Raw genomic sequence first — 5,665 nt, 5'->3', positions numbered from 1 at the left:
AACTGGAAAAGTCTATTTTCCTCAACCCATATTGCTGGAAATCTTTCTAAAATGACTGAGTTCATATTCTTGTGTTAGTAGACAAGGTTTAGAGTGCTGCCCTCAAAACTTTTTTTGATGATGTAGCCCTATCAACAAAAAAGCATTTAAACATAGACCTCCAAAAAGGAAAAAAAAAAGTTGTTGCTATTGTTAAGTCTTGTCTTTGTGACTCTATTTGGGATTTTCTTAGCAAAGATACTTGAGTGATTTGCCATTTGCTTCTCCAGCTCATTTTACAGATGAGGAAACTAAAGCAAATAGGGTTAAGTGACTTGTCTAGGATTACACAGCTAGTTAGTGTCTGAGGCTAGATTTGAACTCAGGTATTCCTGACTCAAGGCCTAACCCTCTATCTATCACACCATCTAGCTGCCCCAAGAAAATAGTTACTTATGTATAAACTATATACATGCTCTACTATAATAGTAATTATGTACATTGAAAACTTATAAAAAATAGAAATTTAAAAATGAAGTGAAGATAAAAAAATGACTCTTACATTCTGCCACTAGAGCAGAGAGCAGGGAGCCATTGAGGTTAGTAGGGGAGTAACATATTCAGATCTGTGCATTAGAAAAATCATTTTGGCCATCATGCGGAGGATGGATTGGAGAGGAGAAAGAATTGAGGAAAGGAGATCAAATGAGAAGCTTTGATGAGGGTCTGAACTTGGATGATAGATTCATGAATGGAGAGAAGGGGACAAATGTGAGAATTGTGGAGGTAGAAAGGATGAGATTTGGCAAATCAATGGATATTTGAGGTGAGGAAGAGTGAGGATTAGAGAATAACATTGAGGTTTTGAACTGGGAGCCTTGAAGCTTGGTAGTAGCTCTGAAAGAAATAGGGAACTTTACAAGAAAGATAGGTGGTGGGGGTAGATTATGTAATAATATTGACAAAGCAGATATCTATTCTTTCTCCTCCTGTGCAGCTTGTTTTATCTCACAGAAAATGAAAAGGGAAAGAACTCTTACACACTGGCCATTTGCGCAGTGCAGAGTCCAGTTGCCTATCACAACAATGAGATAATCTGAGGCTGGAAGTGGGAGGGTGGGGAAGTTTGCTTATGCAGCTGTTGGCTCAGTCATTGGAAGGCCTGTGGTGATGGGGGCCAGGGAGGGAAATGGAGACATGCTAAGTAGTATTGGGTGAAAGACATGGTGTAGTTATTTTGGAGATATACCTATGGTTGGTTTTATGGAGAAGGTAACTTGGGACATTTCTTCCCCCATCCTCCAACTGATTGATCACTTAGGATCATATTACCATCCCCTGCTTTGGATATCATTGGTTTACAGAACAGAATTTGGTCTTTGTTGATGGATGATCTTGCCAAAGTCTTAGGTTTGTCATTCTTGGCAGGATTTCATAGAATCATATGATATTGGAGATGGGAGATTTATAGATCATCTTGTTCAGTGCTCGCATTTGCAGATGTGGAAACAAAGACAAAACAATTACACCCAGATCCAGTTAAGGGGTGAACTGAGATTGAGATAATAGTTTAATTCTCAAGCTTTTCCCCCCGCACAACATGATATTCTTTGCCAAGTGGAATCACAAAGCATTGAATGTTAGGTGAGCAATAAACAAGAGTTCCTATACTGTCTCATTTCTAGAACTAGACCCTGAGTCTTTAGGTACCTCTGCCTTTCTTTGCCCTGGGAAAGTGCTCCCATTTGCTTCTCTTGAACTCATAGCAGAGGAGGAGTCTTTATACCTCCAAGAATAGAGCTGCTATTGTGACCTTCTCAATGACAAACTAGGATGAGAAGGCCATAAACTGCAACTGGACATAGGGGGAAGTGTGCCTGGCCAATATAGAAGCCTCAAGGTTTGGGGAAGAATTTCATGATCTGCCTAAGGAAAACTGTGGGACACCAATGTTGCTGCTCATCCTTTGAAAACCTTTAATAGAAGATTGGATAGCTAGAACTGGATACATGAATCTCAGTTAGAGGTTCTCATGGTCTTTTAACTATTGCCATTCTTCAGGCTGAAGTTCTATGCTGTAAGTCCTCATGGATAATGCCCACCCACATCCTACCCATTGCTAAAACTCATTGTTAATGAATTCATTGATTTTGCCATTAAAAATCAGAACTTTTTAAAGAGATAAATGCTTTGCCTCTGAAGCTCAGAGAACATCTAATCCCATCCCTTCTTTTTACAGATAAGGAAACTGAGGCCCAAAAGTTAAGTGACTTGCCCAAGGTCATGTTAGTAAGAAACAGAGGCAAGATTTGAACCCAAGTCTTCAGATTCCAGAGCCAGGGCTTAAGTCTAATCCTCTTTTTGCCATTTTATACTGCATCTCAGGGTAGAGATGGAGATAGTGAATAGGATTAGACTGAATTTCTATTTTCCTTTTTTATTCAGTCATGAATATAAGTGTGTTTACTTATTTTTTTATGATGCATGTTTTTTCCCCTAATAGCAGGAGTATGGGACAAACAAAAATGAACTAATTTTACCTTCCAATGGTTCTCCTAACTTTCCTTTTCCATGCTGTAGTTTTAGCTGTGGGTATGCTCAGACTTTGCAAGATTTTTGCCTCCACTGTTCTTTGATGTGGAAAGAAGGAGATGTAGCTTGAACCCAAAGAGACCAACGAAATCACCAAAGCCATCAAAAGCTCTAGAAACTGATGAAAGATGGATTGATCATTGTCTGGCCTGTTAGTGTCCACTCTTGTGTTTGATGCTGGAAACACACTCTGCCTCACTGGAAGGGCAGGACAATGGGCACTGGTATGATAAAGGTCACAACCAGTAGTCATGTGCCTGAGAAGGTGACCTAAATAAGGAGAGTAGGGATTCTACATGAACTACTCTACAGAAATGGGAATCCTTAAAGTCTGACAACCACACATACCACAGCTAGTACTTGAAGATAAAGGGAAATGTATTCAGGAATAAGAGAATCCTCATGAAACACATTCATAAAATGAAGGCAGACAAGGGCAGCAAGAAGTTTTTGGCTGACTGGGTCCAATGGAAAACTATCAAGGTTCTATTCAATGAAAAGGAAGAGTTAAGTAATGATTCTACCCCCACTTTTCTGCATGTAGGAAGATGTGCATGTAGCACAAAGCTCCTTCAGTAAAACCTACCAAATAATGAAAAAGTAAAACAAAAAACAAAAAAACCCCAAAACAACAACCCTAAACCACCTCCATCCCCATAATGGTTTTCCCTTAATTGGATTTTGGCTAATGGAGGATTTAGTGTTATATTGTTGGTAGTAATAATGAGCAATAATAATTAGACAGAGGAAGGGTAAGAGTGGAAGAAGGGAAGTCTTTAAATAGATAAATCAAAACTGATAATGTTACATTTTCCCAATGTGCCTATAAATTTGCTTCAGCATTCATAAACATTAATACTAATTTATGTAAAGAAAAAGGGGAGTGAAAAAAAGAAGATGAGTTCAGAGAGTTGTACAGAGTGGAAATGCATTCACCATCATAATTACAAAGCCTCAGGTGACTCATATTCAAGTTATGAGTTTTAATAAATAATCATGCATCAATATATAGTGATTCCATCAATCAGATGATCTAAGAGGGAAGCATTGTCGCTAGACATATGAAGTTGGCCACTGGAGAATTACAGCCAAATTGCCAAGTGGAAAGCCTTGCCTCCTCCCCTGACGTCGTTTTCCTCCCAAATTGTGGTAGAACTTGAGGACAGAGAATAACTATAGAAAATGAATTTAAAAAGTTAAACATTGAATTAGGAGTCAGAAAACATGAAATTTAGCCCCAGCTCTGTCACTAACTTGTTATGTGAGTTTATCATAATAGGAGTTTGGCATATGCCCAAATCACCTAAAATGATCATGATAATTGGGGAATCACTTTAGGTGGCCTAATCATGTGCCAAACCCTTATGTTGCACTTGGAAAAGTCACTTCACATTTCTGGACCTGTTTCTTTATACTTAAAATGACTAGATTACAAATTTCTTATGAATGAGTCTAATGTTCTACTGATTTTTCTTTCTTCCCTAGGACTTTGTTGAATGATGGAATAAATGGATAAAAGGAAAGGATTGGAATACATTGTTTCTATAATCCCTAGAAGTTCTAACTTTCTATATATTAAGGTCCCTTACAGATCTAATATTCTACATTCTCAAGTCCTTTCCAACTCTAACATTCTATATTTTACGCTCCCTTCAAGCTATAACTTTCTGTGTCCTGGCATAAAATCTTCTAAGTTTCCTTACAAAACAACATTCTCTGATTTTATGAAAATAAAGCCACCCTAACGAATAGATTAAAATGAGTGCTTCAGTATAGTCAACAGTATAGATAGTCCTGTTCCTGGAGTTCAAAAATTACTTTTCTGCAGGCTCTGGAATTGCTTATCTAGCAAGGTTAAAAGATGTAGAGTAGCTCTAGATATTCTACTTGAGGAAGTCTGAAAGGAAAAGGGAAATACCTATTTGGTATCATTTCAAACTAGAAGCCAACTGTAGGTATGCCCATGGGTGGGATGCTCAGAAATGGGAAATAATGAGTGACGTGGTACAGTCAATAGCTTTTTCCTATAACTGAGTCAAGTGACAATAGAAAGATCACAAGGTGAGTTAGCTCTACATGCATTGCCATGCACCAGTTTTATTCTGGATCACGTAATCTGACTATCTTTATAAACAGTTGTAAATTATCTCACCTCGCCATGCCCAGATAAGAATTCCAAGTCAGTTGGGCTGGCATGATTCATTTTGGGCAGCCCTCAAATGGAAGAAATAACATGTGAATAACTAGGTACATGTAAATTATATACAGAGTAGATGGAAGATTGTGTTCTACGACTGCAGTTAGCCTGGACAGTATCTGCCATGATTACTCATCATCATACTTATAATTAAGTAGATTTTGTGTAGTTAGGATAACCAGCTCCATAGTTTGTAACTATGGGTTCCTTACTCTTGCTATAGAAAAAAATTATGGTACACAGAAAGATGACGATGGTATCCCATTGGCTATAGGCCCTCAAAAGGAGACCTGAGGGTAGGCATTAGCACTAAAAGTGGCAGCAAAAGCAAATACTTTCATACCACTCTCCATAGTCTTTTTTAAAAATTGAATTGTTTTTAAGATCCACCTTCTCTCTCTCCCATATCCACCCCAATTCAGAAAGCAAGAAAAACAAAGCCCCTGTTAAAAGCATGCAAAGTCAAGCAACATAAATTCCTGCACTGACCATGTTAAAAAAACAACATGTGTCTCAATCAGTACTTGGAGTCTACCACTTCCTGCATAGTCTGTTAATGCATGTATTTCGGAAGTTTTTGTTCATTATCACTAGGTGATTTCAATGTAGGCAGTGTGGTAAATGGAAAGAAAACTGGACTAGGAATCAGGAGGCTTGTGTTTTGGCTCCGTCTTCATCATCACTAGAATGGAAAATAATAACTTGCATTTCTATGGAACTTTGTTTGCAAAGTGCTTTACTCATGCTAACTCCGGGACTTTAGAATTAGGCAGTAAAATCCCCTCACTTTACAGATGAGGAAAATGAAGTGAAGTTATTTCAACCCAGGAGCAGAGGGATCTGTTAAGTTTTAGAGCTGAGGTTTGTTTTCATTTCTCTACACCGTATTCTGATTCA

The 5,665-nt window shown here is 38.1% G+C and overlaps 1 pseudogene; it reads left to right on the top strand.

The window, feature by feature from the left end:
- The first annotated feature begins 2,525 nt into the window (after positions 1-2,525).
- LOC140518194 (large ribosomal subunit protein eL19-like) lies at positions 2,526-3,150 on the top strand (annotated as a pseudogene).
- Positions 3,151-5,665: the final 2,515 nt, after the last annotated feature.

This window comes from Notamacropus eugenii, chromosome 1 (genome assembly GCF_028372415.1).
Source record: "Notamacropus eugenii isolate mMacEug1 chromosome 1, mMacEug1.pri_v2, whole genome shotgun sequence".
NCBI lineage: Eukaryota > Metazoa > Chordata > Mammalia > Diprotodontia > Macropodidae > Notamacropus > Notamacropus eugenii.
The sequence above is the reverse complement of the archived record's forward strand: the minus strand, read 5'-3'. Positions and strand labels throughout refer to the sequence as shown.